The sequence below is a fragment of the Cyanistes caeruleus genome, chromosome 5 (assembly GCF_971803275.1).
Source record: "Cyanistes caeruleus chromosome 5, bCyaCae1.hap1.1, whole genome shotgun sequence".
Lineage (NCBI taxonomy): Eukaryota > Metazoa > Chordata > Aves > Passeriformes > Paridae > Cyanistes > Cyanistes caeruleus.
The window spans coordinates 24,025,942-24,044,779 of NC_141705.1; positions in this window are offsets into that span (position 1 = coordinate 24,025,942).

The window sequence follows — 18,838 nt, forward strand, 5'->3', positions numbered from 1 at the left end:
TTAAACCCCATAATATTCAGGGGGGATGTATTGACTAACAGGATGATACCAAGTGCCATTTAATGGTCACTCAAGAAATGATCCTCTCTCCTGCCAGGTCACCAGCTCATCCATTCAGAGCTGTTGGTTATTAGTTCCATATCAGACTCTTTCCTTCTGCTAAGAACTTGCACGAGTTCCTTGAAAAGGTAGAGCAGAGACCATTGCTCCTCATTGTGAGTTTCATGTCCCCCAGAGCATGAAATACAGTCAGAGGGCTTGCTATTCAGCAATACTCTCTAGTTGGAGAGGGCAACGTGAGAAGTGGGAGGTCTGGGGAAGAGTCCCATTCAGCTTAAACTCACAGCTCCAGTCCAACAAGACTGTCCCACGAGGCCACTGGGTATGAACTGCTCTGTTTCTGACCATGGTATGGAACACCCACTCTCAGCTGAACTGAGGTGCTGGTTCTGATGGTGTGGTTTAGGCAGGTTCAGACACTGGTGGGCAGGAGATCTTCGTGTTGTAGGGAGAAGAGTGACCAGTTTTTGGTGGTTTGTAGTTCTTACAGAGAAGGCCAATGTGTGCTGAACTGGAGGCTCATCAGTGTGTCTGCCCAGGGGCCTGTTACCAAAATGTCTCAACCCTGGAGGGGACAACACAAGAGAGGAGAGATGCCCCTCTGGAATAGTGTGAGGAAAATCTTATTCTCATGGGCCTTTACAGCCACATGTTAATACCTTTTGGGCTCTGGTATTCCACTAGTTTGTATAAACTATATAAAGAGTGATATCACTCTTCTTTAATCCCTGTTTACCATTTATGTACCCTTCCTAGAATGTTCTGCCTTCCCTTCACCCCCCATTGGCTCTGTTTTGCCACATTGCTCTGCCCCTGTTATCCCATTGGGTCTCCTGGCCTTTAGCCACCCCCTCCTACACCACTTTCCCGTGTCCCTATTGGACCTTGACCCTCAGACCCTGCCCTTTTGCCCGGTATTTTACCCCGTGCCCTTAGCCTGATCCTGTTCTTGTCGCTGGATTCATTGGAGGATGTTCCCTGGATCCTTTGAATAAACAGTTTTTGGCTATCCAAACGAGGACCCGTCCCTTCACCTTTATAGTCAGTAATTTCTAGAGGTGTTCTCCAGGCCACAAGGACACAGGTCGCTCTCATGGGTTCGTTGTGGCAAGCACCATAACACATCAGAGCTACCCCAAGAACTATGTTGGACTAGGCTTGCTGGAAACTGGGTGGGTGTCTTTGGATTTTAGGAGACTCGTGGTATTTAAGACCATATATTGTAAAAATGACAAATTTGGATCGGTTTGGGAAAAGGCCTCAAAGCCTCTTTTTGATCATCAGTGTTTCAAGGCAAGTGCAAAACTGAATAAAGTAATGTGAAGAAGTTTGGGACTTGAGTTCATAGTATCTTCCACAGTCTCTGTCTGAGAGAGAGTGTCCATCTTGTCTGTGTCCCAAGGACTTTTCTGTGCCTCTACCTGACAGTGATAACACCGTGCCTGCTGCTGGGATTTACTTAAAAGCTTTGTGATTTAATCAGAGACAACCACAACAACAGAAACCACATAAAATTTCCACTTATTTCTACAGAGGTTTCTAAAGAAGAATCCTTCTGCTGTGAAATAATTGTTTTTTAAGTACCTCCTGGAAGACTGCTGGGTCAGAATCCCATCAGTTTGGATCTGTCATGTACAAATCCATAGAATAAGCAGCAGTTTGTTATTTACACACTGGGAAGGAAGCTCCTGAAGCACAAGTCTGGTTTTCACTGTAAATGCTTAGTACCCCCCCTACTGAATTTAACAGAAATTTCTGGAATCATGGGATTGGGTTTTCTTTCCTTTTTTAAAATTTTTATTTAAATGATAATAGAGCATTTTTAACAAAAATGCATCCAAATCCAAGTGCAGATGAGTGTAGATAACACAGAAAATTAAGAACTGAAAGGCTGTATTTATACTGATTCTGTTTTTTTTTCTAATAATTATATGGTAACAAAATGCAAAACTAATGGTACCAAATACAAAAGAAAGAGGAAAAAAAATCAATACTTATTATATTCAGACTCAGAATGGTCAAATAGCTATGACCACTTTTTGACACATTTGCCAATATTTCCTTCTGGCCTCCTGTTAGTAGCTGTCTGGTGAAACCTGATGAAAGGACATGAAGGGATAAATCCATCCAGGGTATAAGTCGAGAGGAATGACTCTGGGGACGTGTTCAGTCCATTATGGTGAGCAGGGAATGCCAGCTGATTGGCATGTCTCCAGTAATAAAAGATCCAAAGATGGAGAAAATACATTTAGCACATATTGTGTTTCCCCTAAAATACATGCAGAGCAATGCAAATTGTGTTCTCAAGAATATGATTATGTTTGAAAGATAAGATGCTTGGATATGGTTTTTTTGTTCTTGTTTTTGGATTTGTAAGTTGAGGGAGATTCCCCTTGGTGGAGGAATTTTTAGTTTATTTCAGTCTGTTCTATGAAGCCTTTCTTGTTTATGGTGAGGAGGATGGAGTCTTTAGGTGTTCTATTAGCATAAAGTAAAACGTAAAATCTGGTCACTACAAAGAACAATCACCGGAACAATCTCCTCAGGCTTCACTTTGCCTAGAGAAACAACTTAGAAGTGCCAGTAGATGTGTTTGTGACACCGCTAAGATGAAACCTAGAAGATATTCTCTTAAATCAAATCAAATTAAATCCCCTTGTTTACAAGTGAAGTCCCCAAGGGTTCTGAACTTTAATTCTTTTAAAATTGCCTCCCTGGAAGGTCAATGAGACAGAATAGGAGCCACCCTATTGCTCTGTGCTTGTTCTGTGGGTTGTTCAGAGGAGTCCAGGTTATGACCAAGCTGCTGAAAGCACTGAAGTGCTACAGTGATGCAAATAAATGCCACGTTCCTTGCTCAAACTTGTGTTTTGGTCTAATTAAAAAAAAAAAATAAAATAATTAGTCCTTCCAAATTGTGACTGTGGGCTTAGAGGGACTGACATATTGAAGCTTGCCAAAATGAGATAGAATTGCCAAGAAGGGAAAGGTTGCTATGTGTGAGAGGATATGTCTTCATGCCTTTGGAAGGAAACTCTGAGGGATCTGAAGCCCGGATGTGTAGCCAGACAGCTGTTCTTCTGATTTTTGGGCATGTTTGTGACCCTGTTTTACACAGAATGATGTCCTGTGTCCTACACTTCAGGGTGACAGAGAAATGGAAGTGTTACAAATGGCCACAATGCCACCACCTTCCTTTTCACACAGTTTTCCTCAAGAGGTATCTGGTACATAGTGTTACTGACAGTGTAGCCAGCTGTCCAAGATTCATTTGTACCAAGGTACCGTGTTGTTTCATGTCTCTGAGAACTGGGAACGTCACAGGAAAATGTCTTTGGCAAGCAGAATCCAGGTTTCTGTTAACTTCTAACTTCTATAACCACTACCCCTTATGCTATTGCAATAGACCCTGCTAAAAAGTTTGTCCCCATCTTTCTTGTAAGCCTCCTTTGAGGCTGCAATAAGGTCTCCTGAAGCCTTCTTTTCTCCATCGTTAACAGCACGTTGCCCGGTCACATCCAGCCTCTCACCCAGCGGCATTCCCAAGTCCTTCTGGGCAGGGCTGCTCTGCAGCCCTTCAGCCGCAGCCTGCGGTGATGCTGGGGCTGGTCCCGACCCGGGCGAGGGGCCTTGCGTTCGGCTTTGTCCAACCTGCTGACGGTCCCGTGCTTGTGGAGCTCGTCCAGGCCCCTCCGGTGCCTCAGGCACGTCAGCCTCGGGTGTAAGCCGGGAGCGCTGGGGCTGCCCTGAGGCAGAGAGGGCACAGCTGAGCAGGGCCGCTCCCCGGGACACGGTGGCCGAGCGGAGGAGTCACGAGGAGCAGGACGAGTTTCGGGGTGCGACACCGGCCGCAGTGTCCCCGGGCCGGGCCGCCCGAGGCGGGGACACCCGCAGGTCCCGGCAGAGCCTCCAGAGGGCGCTCCCGGCCCCCTTTTGGAGGCGCTCCGGCCCGCGGATCCCGGCGAGCTCCCAGAGCCTTGTCCCGGCTCCCAGCCGGCCTGAAAGGCACCAACACAGGCAGCAGACCTCCCAGGAAAAAACGGCAGTGCATAGGAAAGGTGCTGGGTTTGCTTTTTGTGGTTTTTGTGTGGTTTTTGTTTTTGTTTTTTTTTTTTCTTTTTTTTTTTTTTTTTCTGCATTACATTCCACTGTTTTGATAATTTTGGCTGATAATTTTGGTAGAGTTAATTTTCTTTTCATAGTGGTTACTATGGGGATTTTCCCCTTCCGATTCTCTCCCTTATCTCACCAAAGAGGGTGAGTGAGAGGCTGAGTGGGGCTGAGCTGCTGGCCAGGGTTAAACCACGACGTGATTACACAAAAAGCTTTTGAAATAGTTGTAGGGTCACTACTGCAAATAGGGTGCCCAGGGAAAAGTGGTTTATGTGTTTTCCATAAGCTATTCATTTTAAGAAGTAACAAGCAACAACGGAAGAAGGGGTGGTCTGAGTCTCCTGTGGGATGCCCGTGGGTGGGACTCGGGATGGATTTGACATGCTTCCTCCTGCTCTCCTCTGTTCTCTGGTGCTTTAACTATAATGAGTTGAAAAGACTTTCCTATACTTGGAATAGTTTTTATGGTGGCTGAAAATGCAGAGCTGAGCATGCTCACCTCAACTCCAGATAAAAGAAGCTGTGGGTGAAATAAAACCTCAAAGAAGATTCAGCACTTCATGAAATCTTGTGAAAACTACAATGTTTTGAATTAATAAATTGAATAAGAACATAGACTTCAGATAGGACTTTTACTTCATGATTGTCTGTGCCAGATAATTTGGGGTCTTGGCTATATAGGTAGGCTATGCTGTACTTTCCAATTCCAGTACTTTTTAATTGCATCAATACCTTTGGGATGGGTCTTTCTGAAAAGTTGCCTATCTTTTAGCTAATAGAATACAGAGTTTACTTCAAATAAATATGAATGCTTTGTCCTAATGGTGAAGTCAAACCCACCAAAGCACTAATCTGGCTGTGGGAAAAGAAAATAATATAAAGAAAAACTCAGTGGTTTTAATTTTTTCAGACTACAAACAATGTGGTAAACTCCTGTAAGTGTTTGGGATGCATTAATGTTTTCCTGATTATTCCAGTTATGATTTTTCAGGGCACAATTCATATTTATTTGCAGGCACTGGCAGGGCAGACAGTGTGTTCTGACAAGCTGCAGGCACACGTTTCTTCAGCAGATTCCAGGGATTTGTCCTCACTGTTTATTCCAAAAATAAGCACATCTCCTCCTAATAAATGTTGTATGCAAATGTGGTTCAGTCATTTCTACAGGAGATTCTAATTCATTCATTTAGAGATGTTCATTTTGTAGTGTATGCAAATTTGCATATGTAATTCAGCAAAGGCAGAAGCAATCTTTTATTCTCATCACTTCTGACATTTTAATCAATGATTTATGTCTTATTCTTACATTTTTTAGCCCTCCCTCAGAATGCTAAGGCAGATTATTATGCATTGATATTTCTATACATATATAAAGCTCATTAAGGCTCTTTGACAGAAAAATGGACAAAGTGCAGGAACAGGGGACAGGCATTTGGGGGCTTATGCTTTACCTTCTCTGCAGGCTGGTTTTGCTCATTTGATAAACAACTTCCCCCTTTAATGTTGCTCCATCTGTGCAATAGAGATAGCACTGCCCAAACTCAGAGGTGAGACTAATTGTAGTTTTTAAAGCTTCTTGAGCTCCCTGGCTAGAAACTGCTATATAAATATTCTTCTGGTCACAAAGAAAATGAATGAGGTACGGTCCTAGGTAATGGAGATATCATCCATTATTTCTAGTTTTTGTCTGTGTCAAAGGTGTCTGCAGAAATGGTAACCTCTTTTTCTAGAGACTACCCCTTGTAGGTATTCACAGTCACACACTCACTGACTTTTTGACAAAACACAGCTTTTACTGCTATTTCCTTCTTCTGACTTCATTGGCTTTCCAGATCTGAGGGACTCAAGTGAATTTTATTACCTCCTAGGCACCGTCAACAGAATAATTTATCTAGTCTCAATGCCAGTCAGTCACTCCTCTGTGAATCCTTGGAGGGCAGTTGAGTTACAAAGATGATGGGGAAAGGCCGAATTGTAAGACACAGAATTATAGAGGAGTAATTTTAAAGGCCTGATTTAACCAACAGACCTTTACAGCTGCGATGAATATGTGAATAGAAAGAAATCATCTGGGATCCCAGATTCCATTTTGAGTCTGAACCTGGGTCTCCGTATTTAAAAGAGTGATGAAATAAAACAACAAGGGATTTTTCAAAAGAATTACTTCAACTTAAAGGGTGAAAATACAGTCTGCAATTCTTTCAGAGTTAGAGCTTTGCTTACGTGAATTTCAGAAATACATTTGTATTCTTACATGCAATAGTCAGACTTGCACCCTGCAGGAATCCAGTTCCAATTTCCACAAGTGTAAATCCATCAATGATACTTGTCAAAAGCAAAATCTCAAGCATGTTTACACTTAGAAATGGGAACTATAAACTTACACTTTGTGCTTAGAGGTGTGTGTTTGGTAAATGCCACACCATATTTCAGGAGAACACAGAGAACATATGAGAAATATTTTCTTCATTCTGTAAGACTGCTGCAGCTGAAGTTCACAGTGTCCCTGTAAAAGGGAAGTTTCTGGAGGACACCCAAAGTCACAGTTCAAACACTTTTCATCAGAGTAGTATCTGAGTGCTGCACACTCCAGTCTGCATCCCATGTTTGAGTAAATCCATGTGACTGCAGTTGGTAAATAGTTGGCCCAAAGTAAGGATGACAGTCACAAGAGTCCCGAAGATAGAACCAGATATTTTCATTATAAGCAAGTGCAGCCTGACATCTAATTCTACACACCTATTGGTAAGAGTCCTCTGAACCTGAAATATACCCAGATAATCTTGATGTCATGCTGTCAAGCCCAGGATAATGAGAATAAACAAAATAAACAGCTAGCATTATGAGTTTCTTTCTAGTAACTATAGTAACAAAAGTAAATATTTTTGACGTTTTTGTAAAGCTAAACAACCTTAAGAGTTGAGTGCACATCCCTCTGATTTTGGACATGTACTTGTTGCTACTAGTGAAGAAAAAACAGTACTTGTTGCTACTAGTGAAGAAAAGTATAAATTCTAGGGAGGCACCCAAGAGTCAAAGAAAGGTGGGGAAAATAGGCCCTGGAGTATATTAGTGCTGTCCCTGACAGCACCATGACTTGGTGAATCCAGTGGGAATCTTCCCACAGGCTTGAGTAGGCTTCATGTCAAGTACCCAGAGCAGAAGTGGCTTGGGAAGAGGCTGTCCCCTGGCTGACAACAGAATGACTGTCCTCTGGTGGCAACTAGAAAGATTTGGGGAGTGTGAAAGAATAACTGATGTTGCTAAATTTTTGGCGTATATTTTGGCACCATAATAACTAATACCTTTTACCATTTTCTTGTCTGCTTTTACTAATTTGGATTTTATTTTTTAATGGAATGGTAAGTGTACTAACCTTTAGTTTAAAATGTTGCTTCCTTTTTAAATGAAAATCTTATATAAATTACCAAATTCAATCCAAAATATTCTTCAGGCAGTTCAGTATTTACTTAGTTTATTTTTTTTAATTACTCTAGCTAGAGGCATGCTATTTTATTTGTAGGTGTTTGGATAACTTAATTTAAAAGAGCAAAACAGACTAGACTAGATAAGAGAAACTTAGGCCAAATTATTCTGGTTGTGACATATGTGATACATAATGCTGTGTAATTAGATATTAAAATGGTTTCTGTACAGCAGGGTGTTTTATGAAAATGGGACAAATGTTTTTTAAATGTACCGCTGGAAACCAGACAGATGGTAACCTATATCCCCAAGGAGGATAACTGAATACCACCAAGTTTTTTATATGAATTTGAACTGTAGTGAACAGGAAAGGAGGGAATTTGTGATTATAGCCTAGCTTGCCATTAGTCAATGTTTGGCTGAATGTGCAAAGGATGCTTATATAGTGCTTAGTCTGGACAGTAATATTTTCTGGGGATTTGTTCTTTCTTGAGCAATAGCAGAGCAGATGGTGACAAAGCAGATCTAGCAATAAATCATGGAGACAGGATACTTGAAGGAAGCAAGATGATCTAGAGGAACAAAATAGAAGCTAAGGGATAATTGTAACACAAATGCAGAGTGTATTCCCAGTAATTTTATTAATGCTGGGGACAGTGCTTAAAGGCTGAGCATTTTCATGTAGCTTGGCGGTTAAAACCCCTATTAAAAATTTTAGTCAACATCCTTTGGGAGCAAAACTTTTCAGGGCACATACAAAAAGAGTTCTCTGCTATGTACTGAAACTCCTGGAGACCATGCAATTTACAAATGTCTGACAATCATAAACTGCAAGTTGCCTTTTGAGACTCCGTGGGCTTGTGGCTACATAGATTTAGCTCTGAAACTCTGATAGCCTTCAGGAAAACCTGATGCACATAATAGTAATGAGAAAGATGCCTACAAATACAAAAAGAGAAACAGCAGCCCCAGGAAGCAACATCTCAGTGGAAAAAATTTAGCCCACTAGCAGCTGGAGGGCAGTGCCCTCTCTGCTGCCTGCTTGGGAGGCACCACAAAGCCACATCTCTGCCAGAAACTGACACTTCTCTGTCAGCCAGACTGCAGTGTGACCCTGGGAATGGTGCTTCCACATAATTCCCTGCCTTTTCCTTTCTTGCTGTTACACCAGCACCTGCATCAGTGGTGACAGTGCCTGTCTCTGTCAGACCTGCACTCACACTTAATATTTCACTGGAGTGTTTATAGCTCCTTTCCCCAGGCAGGAGGCTGCTGATAGTGAGGAAGGCAATGGTGAATGGTTCAAAGCCCTGGATAGCAAAGGGTTTCCCAGCCCCCTTTTCTTGCACTAAAGCAAGGCAGAACCTTGGCTTCCAAGACATGCAATATGATGAGGAGTTGTCAATTCCCAGCTCTCAGGCTCAGGCAGAGGATTACTGGTGAATTTGGTACTTGGATAATCCAAAAGACTAACTACCCATGGATTCAACCCATGGATCTCCATATCAGATCATTCTTGGTGCCTTTCAGGATGTGCCAGGCACTGGCAGCATCATACAGCCCTGACATGCAGTCTAGCCAAACTTACCCTGCAGTGATTATCAAGTGGCTGGTACTCATACATCCCCCTGCATCACTTGTCATTCACTTTAAGTTAGCATTTCTTCTAATCTGCCTCATCTCAGTGACCCTCTGAGACAGTCCTGCTACAAATAATGGCTGAACGAGGTGTGCTTGTGCGCTGCACAAAGGAGTGTCGCACAAAGGAGACTCCTTTTAGCAGATGAAGGACTAGGCAAAATAAAGGCAGAACTATTGAGCAGGAAGATTGGCATTTTTAATGCAAAATGTATCATGAAAACATCTTTCAACAGCTTGCAGAGAGAGTAATTTTCAATCAATAATTATAAAAATAGAACTATTAAACTCAGATGAGCAGTTTTTTTTGGTATTGTAATGCCTCTCTTTTCTTTTTCTGGTCACATATTAGAATGACTTGTTGAAATATGAAAACAGGTAGAAAAGCGAAACAAGCCAAAAATGGGAAGAACTAAAAGCACTGTATTTGTTTCTCCAGTAGCTTGTACCTGGGTTTGAACAAAGAGAGTATCAAAGGTTATGTCTCCTGTCTGCACATATTCTTGTGTAGTGGCTGGAATTCAGTGTTACATTGTGGGCTTTCAAGAAGAAACTGGCTGATTGCCCATGTACTCATGTATATCAAACTCTATATAATCAAGACTTGCATGCTGGGATCCATTTGGGATGTGGTTGCTGATTTGTCCATTTCTGATCATCATCAGTATATTTATATATTAGCTAAATACTGCAGAAGTATCACTCTTTGGATACTAGAGTATGTGTAAGGAGGAAGAACTTTTGCTAAGTGATACAAACAAAATTAGTTTGATTGTAAACTATGTGGTGCAGACATACAAATAGCTAGAAAAGGAGCTGATTTCAGCACAGTTGTGCTGGCTTTCCTCATCCATTATCAGTGATACATTCTTCTCCCTTAGCTTTGCTTACCTCCCGCTTGGTCTGAGGTAACACCTGCACAAGAGTACCACCTTTATTTTACCTCAAGTTATCTCTGTGGTGACTAAACTTAGAGTCCAAGCTCCAGGTATCCATGGAGGCTTATTCAGGGGAGGGGCTTTGGTATTTGCCAATTCTGTCTCATAACTTGGGGTGATCTTTGTTTCACCAGTGATATGCCTATGGCACAGCTGCTTCTCTACACAGTTCGCCAAAGCAGGAATTGTAATCGGTATGCATGACCCAGGATGATATCCCTTCTTTTCTCCTCCTTCCTATCAAAGGGATGAGGAGATAATATGGAACTGAATTTATGTATATCTCTTCAATTTTAAAAAACATTTATAAGAAATGTTGGAACAATGAGTCACATTTCAAATGCCTCACATAATGTTTCCTTCCTGACAACATTAAAAGATCACCAGAGTAAGGAGACCGAAGTTCTTGCATATGGAACCTTGTACATTTTTTGATGCTGTACTCTAATGCTATAAAAAGCCAGGGTCATGCTAACACCTTTGATCCTCTAGAGTCATTAATTCTGTCAAAACCAAAGCAGCCAGACCTATTAAATCTTGACAATAGCAAAAACATTACCAAACCAGTAGGTAAATGCATTGTAACACAACAGTGGTGCAACTTTTTCAGTTGTGAAGAGAACTAAACTTCAAGGGCAGAGATGTCTTTACTCTTCCTAAATTTTAATTCTTCATCAAAGTCAGTATAAGGAAAGAAACACAGTATCTGGATCTATATTCAGTATTATCTGATAGACATAGCTGTTCATGACAGGGCTCCTTCCATCTTAAAGCAAAGGAGGAAAGTCCCAGGGACTCCAGACCTGGGAGCCTGCCTGCACTGTTCCCCAGAGGGGTTTGGGTGATACCTGCTCCAGCAACAGAGAGAACATCCTCATGTTATTCATGAACAAGACTACTGTCTTGCTCCTTATAATAATTTCACATTGCTGTGAAGTGGAGCATGAGAATTTTAAAAAGAGAAGCCATATAACTCATAAGTTTAAAAATGCTCTTTTAGTTTATAAGATTTTTTCTGTTAGGCTGAGATGTAATGATGACAGAGAAGCCACTTGTGCACAAACAATTAAATAAATAAAATAAATCAATATTTCATCTTACTGTTAGCAGATGGAAGCATGATAGCTTCTTTTGCTTGGAGTTAGTATTAAGGCTTGATTTGAAAGGTGTTGCTTCAGTGAATGAGTAGTACAATTACAAAATACACTCAAATATCCAGTGAGAACTGTTCTTAAAGTATGACTCAGTAAGACAATAGATACTGGTAAAATATTTTCAATGCTATCTTGTGCACAGCTGTTATTTTTAAGGAGAAAAAACCCTTCTGGTGCTAAAGCCATAGAAATGAGGCCCTTTTCATGTCAAGAATGATGTATGAACTGATAGCTCCTGAAAGATGAAGACTTACTTATCAGATGTCTACCTTTAGAGTTATGGCTGGCTGAAGTAATTTGACCAATTACTTTTACTGATGTCCTGAGCAGTCTGTGAGCTTGTTTTTGTTACCAGTGACAGTATGGTCCAGTTTGATGCCCTCAGACCAACATAACTAAACAAATTACCTTTCCATTCCAAAGAAAATATAACCTAAAGCAAGCTGTGACTTATGTGAAACAAATGCTAGCTACAGCCCTTGGGGTCTGTAGTCTTACCTCTGGCCAAATTACCTTTAAAACCACACAGGAAAATGCTGAAATTCAATTAATGGGTAGGACTTACTACCAAAAAATAAATTACTAGGGTCTTTGTGGATACTGGAAAAAATATCAAACCTTCCAGAAGCTTTTTATGAGATGTTGAAATGGCTTGAGAGGTTGGGGCACTGAGCAGCTCTGCTCCATAAGAGCAGCGGAGCGAGCAGCAGCACAGAACATGCTGCTCAGGGTTGACATTTCTGTGATACTGTATATCCTGCAATTATAAACACAAAATATGTGTACCTAACTGAAAATGTGTCTGGTTTTTTTTGCATCTGATACAGAAGCAGAAATCACTTTGCACTTTATGCAGTTCAAATCTCTTTCTTTTTCCTATTTTCCCATTTATGGGAGTTGGTGTTCTTCTGTCCCCCAGAAAGTGGAAGGTTAGAAGGTGTTGTAGGATAAAGGTTAAGAAATAATAAACCATTATAGTTGCTATTGAGTCTATTTCCTTTATTCCACATTACCAGCTCTCTGCGGATCTGAGGTCTGGTATCAGTAACAGCAGAAAAAACAAGGACATCAATTCCTGTTGTCATTTTTCACATTTGATATAAACTAAACCAAAATAAAGAGAAGTAAAATGTCTATATAACATAGGAAATGTTTAGTCAATGTGAGAATAAAATGCATTTCTTGACAGTATGAAACACTGGAGATTTTTTTTCTCCCACCTGTCTGGAGAAGGACAAGGAGAAAGAGTATGGATAATGACTTTTTAGAGTTTGAGCCCCCAGAACCATAGCATTTTGAAAATAATTAATTTAATGTAATTTAATGTAATTTAATGTAATTTAATGTAATTTAATGTAATTTAATGTAATTTAATGTAATTTAATTTAAATTCTATTCTATTCTATTCTATTCTATTCTATTCTATTCTATTCTATTCCATTCCATTCTATTCTATGCTATTTTATTTAATTCTATTTTATTTTATTTTCAAGATAATTACCTATCCTTGTGGAGCTAGGCAACCCTTACAATAATTTGCTTAAGAGAGAAAACAGAAGTCTGAGTAATTCTTTCAGAAGAGGCTGCATTGCTGCTGAGGTGTGGTCACAGCCCTGGCCAGGCCTCGTGCCATCATTAACTGCCCCCCTGAGCACCTTTACAATGCAGTTTCAAATGCTCTGGGTGCACAGATGCTCTGGGAGCAATGTGATTTCAAGCAAACATGAAACTTTTTGATACCAAAATCCCATGAAGTGGCAGCATTCCTTGTCCCAGGCCTTGCACCCCTTTGCCTGGCAGGGCTGTATTTCTGCCCTGCTCATGCAGGGATGATGCTCCAGCAGCGGCGGCATGATGCCTGGAATGCCCTGCTTCCCATGCTCTGACCAGGATCTTTCTTCTTCTCCGCCAGAAATAAGGGTGTTCCTCTTGGAGAGCTCCAGCTGGAGTGGAAAGACTGTCTCAGGAGCTGGAGCTAAATAGAAGAGAGACAAAAGTAAGAAAAAAGTCTTTCCTTCTTCTGCTGAGAAATTCAAGCAGACCAAAAATGATGGTATCCGGTGCCAAGTTGTGTCATGATACTTTTTTGTGTTATCAGGTTCTGGAAGATTCAAATAGTATTTCCCACAGCTACTCCAAGGAGAACACTTGCAGCAGACCACTTTTGGGATGAGATACAGATGATGGATAGCAGCAATTATGTTTTTGAGAATAAATTTTTTTCTGTCTGTATCTCGTCAGAAAGCAGCTATCTTGTTCACAGCTATTTGTCTAAGCAAAGCTATAAATTTAACTAAAGTTCACAGGAAACATTATTCTCTGGAGGGTGGCAGAATACTTGCCTGTAATCCCATTGGTTCTGTCGCACTGAAACTGAGGCGAATTACTCAGAAGTCGCCTTCAATTTCTCTGAGTGTTCCAGATAGATATGACACAGTTGGTCCAAAGAACATTGTTAATGATGGAGTGTGTAGTACATGATTTCCCCAAAAACTCAGAGTTGCCTTAGAAGAGCATGCAGCACCAAGACGCTCATCCCAAAAACAGCCAGTCTTGATTAACCAGACTGTCTCCACTGAAATGCCTTGTGGTCTTCCATGTGAGAAGGATTCTGGCTGCTTTACAAAGAAAAGGTCTGTTCTAAGGAAGTGTCTTGTTGGAGCGAGGGAGAGAGGGGGTGGTTGCATACACAGAGATATTCTGAGAGACTTAACTCTCTTTCCTAGAGGGTGAATGGACTTTCCCTGAGGTGTATGACTGGGGACAGCAGACTCACATCCCCCAGGACTGGTCATTGTTTGGTTGCACATTAGCAAACATCAGTTGTCTGATGTCCTGAGCACACTGTGGGCTCTTGACCAGGCTCCCATGACGCAGAGGGAGAGGCAGAACTGTCAGCAGTGCAGCACCAGAGTCACACATGTGGTCAGAGATACCCACCTTTTACAAACTATGATTATTTCCATTATGTTATTGGTGTTGAACTGAATTCACAGTGGGAAATGTCAGACAGAGAGTGATGTAATTTAAAAAATGGACATGGAATCTTCCAAAGGAGGAATTGTAGAAAAGAACAGAAAGTTTGCAAATCAAATAGATTTTAGAGAATTTGTTCTATTCTAAAGACATCCCAGTGGGACAGAAAAAGCTCTTTGTAGGAAAAACTTCATAGGCATCAGATATTTCATTATACTGCAGAGCTAGTCGATGAGATTTAGAAAGTATTCAGCTATCAATACCAAAGCCTATTTGCTAACTACCCCCAGTGGTATTATTTTAGTATCAGGAGCCACTATCCAGGAGAAAAATAGTCTGATAGCCATGAAAATTTATCAGCTGTTTCAGGACAGATTATCTGACCAAGAACAGTGTGACTCTGAAGTTGTCTCAGAGAAGACCTCCTGAATTCTATAATATTCACACTGACATATGAATGAGTAAAAAAGAATGCAGGTAAGTATCATAACTTATATTTCATTATAAATCTATTATCTATGTCTCTTACCTCTTCAACTATCCAATAAAAAAAATATATAAATACAGAAGGAAAATTGTCTCTAAATTTACCTTGCTGTAACTTTGCACTTTTTGCTGAGTGACAAAATTTTATTTTTTTCCCCAGAGCTTCATTTACACATCTGCTCTTGACACATTCACTCATACAAAAACTGTGATTGCCAGAGCAATCATACTTACAGCCTGGCTACAAAATAATCCTTCTTTTATGATTTACCTATGCACAGAGGTCTAAGCACTCCAATAAAGGCAGGATTTAACAGTCATCTCACTTCTCACCATGGAATTAATCAGGACAGGTGATGGTAAGGCAGGCATTTAATAGGCAGATAATAGTCATGATTTTTGCACACATAAAGAGATAGTATCTGATGTCCCTGACATGTACAGTGGGGCAGAAGTCAAACATTTGTATAAACTTATTGGAGATGAGAATGGAATAAAACAAATTAATTATCTGTGTGATTAAGTTGCCTTGTGAAGGAGAGTGGCCACAAGAGGCCATTGCTCTGGAGAAGTCTTGGCTCTATCACAGTAAGGAAGTTGCTGCTCTGGGCTCCTGCATGTTTTCCATAGAGTTTCTTGTGTCTCCAGTTCCCTGCTGCTCATGTGCCATTAATTCACCAGTGGGATACATAGCTTTGATCTCATGGATTCTTCCATTCAATTTAACTCAATTAGGGTTCAAATAAGTCTCAGCATATTTACAAATCCCCTTTTGTGCTGAGTGTGCATATGGCCATGCAAGCAGCTAAGCAGAAATTCACTCCTCATGCTTTCGACAATGTATCTAACTTTTCATTCCTAAGTGGTGGGAATAATTGGCAGCATTCTCTGCATAAATCTGAAGTATTCACTAGGACAATATGATAATTCCATTTTATGATTCCTGGCAAATGCAAGAATCATTTGCCAGGATTAGCAAATATACACATATATTCATACCAGAACATACATTAATAAACTTAATGAGGATTTTAAGAATCTCAAATAACCCAAACCAAAATGATATAAAGTGCTATTTTTTTATGATTTTCAAGACTGATAATTGTTTTAGCGTCTCTGTCTCAGTTCAACTTCTCGAACTAAATAAAAGCCCTAACTGTTACAATAAACTTCAGAATATAAAAAGTGTATTCAATTTCAAACATATCTCCTATTTACCAGAAGTTAACTAAATTGTCTTTTAGGAAAAAAATGTTAAAATCTGCTTGGTTAGTTAATAAGAAGGAACTGAAATAACTCTACAAAGCACAAATGCATCTTTGATTACAAATTAATAGGACAAAATGAGCTGTATTATTAGTAACAGTGCACCTGAGCATTTTTATTCTTACTGTGAAAAAGACTGTGCTTTCCTGTATTGTGTTTTTAATTCCTAAGGGGTATTTGATGGAGGGTGTGGGAACAAGCCATTTTGAAATCTTTGGTCTAGCATCCTCAGCTGGGAATGCCTGAGGACTGGGTATTGATGGCAGAACTACCAGTGTTTCATGTGAAGACATGATTTTTTATTCTATCTTAACCATTGGTGGTAAAGATCTGCACTTTGTTAGCAGAGACTTTTGCAGAATAATTTTCTGATACTTAATTTCAAGTCTGAAATGCTTGTGTCATAGAATGATGTTTAACCATACAGCATGTGATCTGCAGAACAAAAGTTTAGGCTAAGAAGAAGACAAATAGGTGACTGCAGAGAAGTGCAATTATTCATAATTGCAAAATCATGAAAATTTTACTAGAGAGTGCATTAGCTTCTGAACAATTAAAAAAATTTCTCACAGAAGCATAAGATTAGGTCTTAACTAGGTTAATCTACACGGCATTTGTTTCACTCCTTGGTGCTCTAAAGCATTGGATTTGTAACAGGTCTATTAATCAAAGTGATGGAAGAATAAAATATTCCCACTTAGCCATGCAGGCATCAAGTCAGTATCAAAATCACAACATTTTAATTTAAAGCTGTTTATCTGGACTTTGGAAATGCTTAGACTACGCATCCAAAAGTTAGAAACCAAACATTTGAACTAAGCTGATAAAAACTGATCATTAATTGAGGCTGAAGTCAACAATCTGGCAGTGAATAAATTTCTAGCTCCCTGAGCCAGAAGTCTGAAGTAAGATGTCCAAAGGAAGTTTGTAATAATTCATCATCAATCCAGGATGAGATAAGCTCCTTGAAGGAAGCCAAACATGGGTAATACAGGCAACTACAGGCAGTCTGTATAATAAACCTTAACTTTTCTGAGTGGGAGGCTAATGGTTCAGCTCATTTAGGACTGGCTTTTTATAATAGTATTAACAGTAATTTAGGGCTGAGGTTACTGTCTGTTATTGCTGTCTAACATTTATATAGACATGCCAGCTATCAAACCCAGCTGTTGGATCAGTTGTGATAGGCAGTGTACTTGCACATATTAGTGCCAGCACTTGCTCCACTGACATCAGCCTAAACCCCAGTGCTTTATTACTACAGGAGATGTATGAACAGTTATTAAGTGATAAACACAAGCAGGATGCTCTAGCTCATAGCCACCCTGCAGCAAAGGGCTCAAAACCAGGCTACGAGCAAAGCATGCTCCGTTGAGCACTGGGGATTTTCAAGGGACAGCCTGTGGCTGCTGGAGGTCTGCGAGGCCCACAGAAGTGGGTGGTAAAAGCAAAAGCAAAAGTACTCCTGGCTCTTCCTCTATGGCACGCAATGGTTATCAGTTTCTTTTATCCACCCAGTGTCCTTTAAAAGCTTCTTGAAAAGGACAGCTGGAGGACTCTTCAGTCACCCATTTCCCCTTGATTTTTTTTTTCACTTGCAAAAAGTAGCCCACGAGAGAGAGAAATGTTGCCGATGTGTTTCTAATATAAGCTATGTGTGTGGTACGCTGGCACAACCTCCTGCTTCTCTCCTCCAGGACTGTGGAGAGAACCGCTGGCTGTGCCTGAGCGGGCGCTTGCAGCCTTACTGGGTGGATGAATTGAACTGGAGGGTGGGACCAAGACTGTCCTGTACTCATCACTGGTCCTTACAGATCTTGGGAAACACAAGCACTGGACAGTAACAGAGCTGGCAGGGACAGTGAGAGACAACTGGAGAGAGACAGATAGAGGTGAGGAAAGGGGAGGGAAAGTCTGCTGGATGAAACACCCACTCCCACCAGAGCTGGGATCTGACATGGTGCTCTTGCAACACATTGCAAACTGGACTGCAGTGATGTCTGCAACCTGGCATCCGCACTGGAGCTCTCCCACTGGGAATGGGACATGCACTCCTCCTGCCCTCTTGCATGGTTTCACTTGACTCTTCCGAATGCAGCCTTGATATTATAAATAACATAATTCAGAGAAATAATTGCTCTCCACACTGTGCCATTTCTCATTTCTCACACAACAGCCGTGCACAGTCTGTATCACAATGCCCCTTTTGCAGCACATGCCCCGCACTAACAGAAACTGCTGCCAGAAGAGGAAAAGCAACGACATTTTTTGGTTATGAATACCCTCTCTCATGTCTCCCGGCGATAAAGCGCTCCTGCCGTATCCCCAGCCTGCTCTGTAGATGGCAGTGTGCAGTTACTTTCTGTGGTATATTTACACATTGGCTTTTTTCTTGACATTTGCTGGAAAACTACTTCACTCAGTAAACACCGAAAATGATAACGTCGAAGACTATATTTAAACACTATAAATTTCATATCTAAAATAGGAGTATTTGTTAAGTGTTTGCTGTAAACTTTAGAGTATCATAAATCCAGTTGTTTTTATAGGTCAGATCCCAAAAGAAATCTAAGCAAAGAGACTGAAATGTAGATAAGCAAAAGAAAATTTCCTCAGGCTGTTGTATCTAAGAATAATAAGTAATACTTAGAAGTAAAGTTATTAATTCCCCAAACACATGGCTACATTCAGTCTACGCGAATACTTTAAGTAAAATTCAAAAGCTAAATATTTTAAGTCAACATTACTGCTCTCCAAAATAACTAATGTGTTCACCAAAAC